The sequence below is a fragment of the Rhinoraja longicauda genome, unplaced genomic scaffold, assembly GCF_053455715.1.
Source record: "Rhinoraja longicauda isolate Sanriku21f unplaced genomic scaffold, sRhiLon1.1 Scf000899, whole genome shotgun sequence".
Lineage (NCBI taxonomy): Eukaryota > Metazoa > Chordata > Chondrichthyes > Rajiformes > Arhynchobatidae > Rhinoraja > Rhinoraja longicauda.
Genome location: NW_027602115.1, coordinates 23,416 through 30,044, shown reverse-complemented (window position 1 = coordinate 30,044; position 6,629 = coordinate 23,416).

The following is a 6,629-nucleotide window of genomic DNA, read 5'->3' as shown; positions in this document are numbered from 1 at the left end:
CAGAGTATCAGACAGAATTCCAAAGCCTGGTACTGTGAATGGCTGGGAGGATGTCCACCAATGGTGGAATAAAATAAATCAGGGAATTTGCATAAAATCAAAATTGGAGGAAACTAACAGCTGACAACAGGGAAAAAAAAGTCTCAGAGAAACTTATTAAAATTGCAAGTGTACATTTTTGTGAAAAACAGTAAGCTTGGTGTGGAAAATGATACTAAAATGCCTCCAAATTGCTAACATTCTCCAGAATCCTCGAAGGGAATTTGAAACTGGCAGGCACTCAAGCATTTGATCTTACACCCAAAGTTTATTAAAACCTCTGGCAAAAAAATGTGGATCACTTCTTCTAGAAAAGATTAAATAACTGCGTGACAGTGCCTCCAGCACAGTCCTGCTTGGTGCAAATTCTATACAGTATTCAACTTGGTGGATACTTGGAATTCCAGTACTCTGCTCTGGGTTAAAAATGCATTAAGTCTGTCAGTGTTATACCATGAAAACAGATTGACATTTAGTTCGGATCCGAGCTGGCTTCCAAAGTGGCCGGATCCAATCAAATTATTTCAGTACGATTGGACTGTGTTCAGTTTTAAAACGAAGACACAAGAGACTGCAGATAATGGAATTCCTGAGCATACGCAAAGTGCTGGAGGAAGTCAGCGGATCAGGCAGCATCCGTGGAGGGAATGGACTGACAATGTTTTGGGTCGGGACTGTTATTCAGACTGATCCACTCAGGACAATCAGTCTGAAGAAGAATCCCGATTTGAAATGTCGTCTGTCCATTCCCTCCACACATGCTGCATGATCTGCTGACTTCCTCCAGCACTTTGTGTTTCGCATGAGAGACCTCTACTGTGCACTAGCAAAATGCCATGGGGATACTGGAAAGGTCAAGCAGAAACAGAAAGTATTATAAATACCCACACAGCAGACAATATATGTGTTGATGTCAGAGTGAAACAATAGTTAATGCCTCATGTTGATAGTCTTTCATCAGACTCCCAGGTATAGTGCTCATATTTCTGAGATGGGACTTGACCCTACGACCTTCTGTCTCAGGAACGAGATCCCAGCTGACAACTATCTGTGCAAGTCTCACTGCCAAGGGCAACTAAGGAAGAGCAAAGTCCAGACCCGTTTAAGTCGATGGGTTCTGAGAATTTGTTTCCACAAACATTGGCTTAAAAGCAATGATAGTTTTCTGCTTGCAGTATAAACACATATGGTTCCTATCACATTAGGAATTAACAATCTTTTGATTTTTTTTTTAAACCTTGTTAACCAAAGACCTTATCTGCCTTCCACCCTCTGCTTCCCATGACTGAAAGCTGCATGCAGGGCAGGACTTGGATGTAATCAAGATGTCTTCAATCAAACCGAACCGTAGGTCAAATGTAAAAGAGTTCTTAGTAATTTATTCCTTCTGTCAGACATTGCTCGGAAACCTCCAGGAGTAGTCAGCGGCCTTGATGTTGCTTTGTTCAACTTAGCGTTTGCATCTCATAAGGAGGTGACATGGAAATGTGTCACAACCCTTTTAGCCGGCTTTCACCATGGCAACGAAAGACTAGCTGCACCACGCTAGGAGGAGGTGGTTGGCGAGAGGGAGAATTATTGTTGCTTTTTCAGGCATAATGCTTGCAGCTAACTGCACATCAGGGATGTTTTGGGGGCAACATCAGTAATGAACTCCTCCAGGGAATAAGCACTACGGGGAGCCAGGGAAATAAAACCAAAGGTCGCTCTGCAACAAGGTGATGACACGAGAACAGATCCTTTAGTCTCGACAAAGAATGTCAACAACAATAGCGAACACTGGACTTACACAGCAGGTCTGTCAAGACGGCTTTGGGATATCAGATCACTGCCCTGCTTTAGAATTGAATCAGCATGCGATTTTGTTTTAACTCTCACCGCCCATGTTTCTAAACCATACCAACCAGAAGCTTTAACTCAACTCTGCTGAAATCTTTCTATATTAGAATGATAGTGCATCTTAATTGGATGCGCCAGGATTTGAGTCACGCTGAGTGCTATCTATTGAACATTACCTGAATTTATTAGCAAAAACAAGGAACTGCAGAGGCTAATTTACCAAGCTTCACCCCCCCCCCCACCACAATCAGTTTGAAGAAGGGTCCCGACCCGAAATGTCATCTATCCATGTTCTCCAGGAATGTTGCCTGACCCGCTGAGTTATTCCAACATTTTGTGACTTCCCTAATTTACTACGTCTCTCTAATTACCCCATGAACAGTGTGGCTTTCAGGGGATTTCAGAGAATAGTGAACATTGTTGTGGGTCTGAAATCACCACAGGTCAAGTATGATTGTCCTCCTGGTGGGACCTTCACAGGCATGTGTAGGTGTCATGCTCTCCAAGTGGATGCCTGTGTTTGATATTTTTTAAGTGGTGCACGGACAGACACCACACTGCCCTTGACAGAGACAGACCCAAGTCCAACGGCATGGACTCCACCACGGCTGGGAGTCTCCATCTGCTGCAGCCTTCGTCCGACTTCTCAGCTGGTGGGTTGCTCCACCAGTTGGCCAGCCTCCATCCTCCACCTGTTCCACCACTGAGGTCTTCTTCTTGGACCGTGCTCTGTCAGGAACCTCCCCATCGACCTGCCCGCTGTGGGTGACCTGCCAGGAGCACAGCTCCAGAGGGTTTAGCTCTCAGGATCTCAGGTGCATGCAAGCTTCTCCAGCACGACAATGTGGAAACCCTCGGAGAAGGGAACGATGAACAATGGACAATGGGCAGACTTTTGGCTGTGAGGGAGGGGGGAGCAACAAAGGGGAACTGGCGGGGGGGGGGGGGGGGGGGGAATTTGTAAGTTTGTAAGCGCCCTTTATGGGTGACTATTTGCATACCTTGGCACAGTATGCAAGCAAAGAATTTCACTGTGACTTGTCACATGTGACAATAAAATATTCAATTCAATTCACACAGGAGCCAGACAAGGAGGGCAAAGTTCCTTTCCTTAAGGTTGCAAGTGAACCTAACTGGATTTTAACAGAAATCCAGCAGTTGCCTTCATTTGAATCTATTTAAATTCAATTTAAACTCTCCAGATGCAGGACTCCAACATGGAATCTATGTTTCTAAATCATTACATCGAAACTGGGACTCACCAGTCCAGTAACACTACAATTACCATTTGCACTCAAGTGTCCTAGAAATACAGTTTTCCTGTTTACAATCTCTCTCAATGGTCCTTCAATCAAGGAGGAGTAGAATCAGCTGCTCCTGATCACCACCCGGTGGTTTTTACTAAAATGTGCATGCTTATCTCTGAACGTGAAATGGTTTTGGGCGTTGATGATCATTGTGAGTACATGATGAGCTGATCCTCGCTGTCAAGGCCCAAAAATAGGGAGGCAAAGATGAGGTACTACAAGCACATGTTGACAAGAAGTGTGAAAACGCATTCCTCAAGATTCAGGGGCAGTTTCTTCTCAGCTGTTATCAGACAAATGAACCATCCTATCATCAACTAGAGAGCGGTCCTGACCTACCATCAACCCCAGTGGAGACCCTTGGACTATCTTTAATTCGACTTTATTGGACTTTATCTTGCATTAAACGTTATTCCCTTTCTCCTGTATGTGTACACTGTGGACGACTTGATTGTAATCATGTATAGTCTGGATAGCATGCAACAAAAAGCTTTTCACTGTACCATGACAATAAACTAAATTACTAAAATAGCCTGGTAGTCTGAAATATCCAGAAAAAAATACTATTACCACAAACTAGGAGCCACTGTGTGGCTGCCTGTATTATATCAAGGATCGGTTCCACGTAGAAAAAGCTTATTGCAGGAGCATACCAAGTTAGAAATTTTTATACTATCTCAGATTGTTGACTTTCGAATACTGTTTTTCTTCTGCACAGATCTGCGTGCTTCCTGCATTATCTAATTTAATTTCAAATTTGAAATATCTGCAAATTTTATGGTTTTGTTCAAAAAAGCTGTCTTTTAGAAAAAAGATTTGAAAATGGAGAACAGGACATGGACAAAAAAAAAAGAAGATTTTTAAACATATCCAGGTCAAAGAACCTTGCAGCCAACACACAGAGCACAGCAGCAATAGTGGACATATGGCAGGCAATTCCCCGTGACCAGGTCTATGTATGATAATGGACAGATACCTGATGTTGGTCAACTTGTGAATAGTAGGCAGGATTTATAGACAATAGGTGCAGGAGGAGGCCATTCGGCCCTTCGAGCCAGCACCGCCATTCAATGTGATCATGGCCGATCATTCTCAATCAGCACCCCGTTCCTGCCTTCTCCCCATACCCCCTGACTCCGCTATCCTTAAGAGCTCTATCTACCTTTCAGGGGTAACATCCCTGCTTTTCTTGAAATAATAACATACACACTTTTACAGCTGTTCAGCAGGTAAACCAAGCACCCCATGTCACACCCCATCCCTGGAGAAGATGCCACGTGCTCTTAATTATACCGGTCAGTAATTCCAGTATTGTACTTTAATATTCTTTTGCATTATTCCGATTTTGCACTACAATCTTGCACCATTCTGCTGTTTTGCACTCATCATTGTGCAGTATTTATTGTTACTTTATGTCTATTTATTGTTACGTTTGTCTTCATACCCTCTGGTGTATATGATAATAAATTAATCTAGGCACGGGAGTGTAACTGAGTGGGATTTGCACCCAAGATATTTTGTCTCCAGAGTGTGCATGGTGCCAACTATCTACACTTTGGATGAGATCATCATCTGCAGGTCTCAGACCTCTCCACCATTCTGCGTAAACAACAATTAGGAAAATCAGGACAAAATAAATCTTTCCTGTTCTTGCTCCGCAGGTAGCTCACAGCACAAAAACGATCAAATTTAAAATGTTCCATCTCTTATTCTACATCAACCCCATACAACGTATCAGCTCACAAAAACTATTGTCTCTCTCAGCCCTACATTATATTTCTACATTTCTTAATCCCATTCTTATCATTAATACCAGTCAGTTCCTTGGATGGCAGCACTAAAGGCTTTGATTGTGTTCAATGTTCACACCTTATTCCCCGAGATTATACTCTATATTTAGTTCTAACCAATCCTATGCTCTAGTCTATCACTCAAGTGGATAAGAAAGGTATCGAGGGATATGGGACAAGTTCAGATGGGGATATACGCAAAATGCTGGAGAAACTCAGCTGAAGAATCTCGACCCGAAACGTCATCCATTCCTTCTCTCCAGAGACTGCCTGTCCTGTTGAGTTACTCCAGCATTTTGTGTCTATCTTCGGTTTAAACCAGCATCTGCAGTTCCTTCCTATACACGTTTAGATGGGACATTTATGGATGAGTTGGGTCAAAGAGCCTGTTTCTGTGCCATATGACTCAAGCCTGAGTCATGAGTCAGGCTTTATGACTCAACGCTAATACCCATCTTAAATCTGCTTTTCCTTAATGGTTCTCAATCGTTGTTTTAACCTTGCATCCTATGCTGTATCTCTTAATTCCTAGTCAAGAGTCCAATTGTCCTTTGCATTTTCCACATTATTTGCTTCTGTGGCTCCATATATCATGTAAATGTGTTTCATCTAACTTTGATTCCAAGCACAAAAGGACACAAAGTGCTGGAGTAACTTAGTGGGTCAGGTAGCATCTGTGGTGGACATGGATAGGTGACATTTTGTGTCTAAACCCTTCTTCAGACCTTGCAAGCACCTGGTTTGGAGCTAATAGCTCAGAGAGAAATAAAAACGAATTAAAAGCCTGCAAGTGTTAAGATTAAAGAACAATGGACTAAAGTTTTAATATTAAGAGTTGACATTAACAGGTGCCACCCATTTTTGTGTCCTCTGCAAACTTACTAATCATGCCTTGTATGTTCTCATCCAAATCATTCTTATAAACCACAACAGCAAAGGGCCCAGCATTGATCCCTGAGGTACACCATTAGTCAGAGGTCTCTAATCCAAAGAAATAACCTACCACCATCTTCCAGGTAGCCAATTCGCTATGCAGTTACCAGCTCTCAGTGGATCCCATGCGATCTGGCCTTCCAGAGCAGCCTACCTTGCGGAACCTGAGCAACAAGGCCTTGCTGGTCCATATATTCTGAAGAAGGTTTACGACCCTAAACGTCACCTATTCTTTTTCTCCCGAGATGCTGCCTGACCCGCTGGGCTACTCCAGCATTTTGTGTATAACTCCATATTTTTATATAATGTTTATTCCATAATGTTTATGGCCTTGCCCTTGTCAACCTTTTTGGTTATTTCTTCAAAAGGTTCAATGACATTCGTAAGACACGATCTCCCACGTCCAAAACCAAGCTAACTATCCCCACTCAACTCCTGCTACCCAAATACAGATATATCTTATCCCTCAGAATTCTTTCCTGTAACTAACCTACCACAGATGTTAGGCTCACTGGTTTATTTTGCAGCCCTTCTTAAATAGAGGCACAACATTATCCACCCTCCAGTCATCTGGCACCTCACCCATATCTAATGAGGATTTGTATATCTCAGGCAGGGTGTCTACAACTTCTTCTCTCGCTTCCCAGTGTCTTCAGATATTTCTGATCAGCCCGGGTAATTTATCCCCCTTCAGCACCTCCTCGACTGTAATACTGACTGT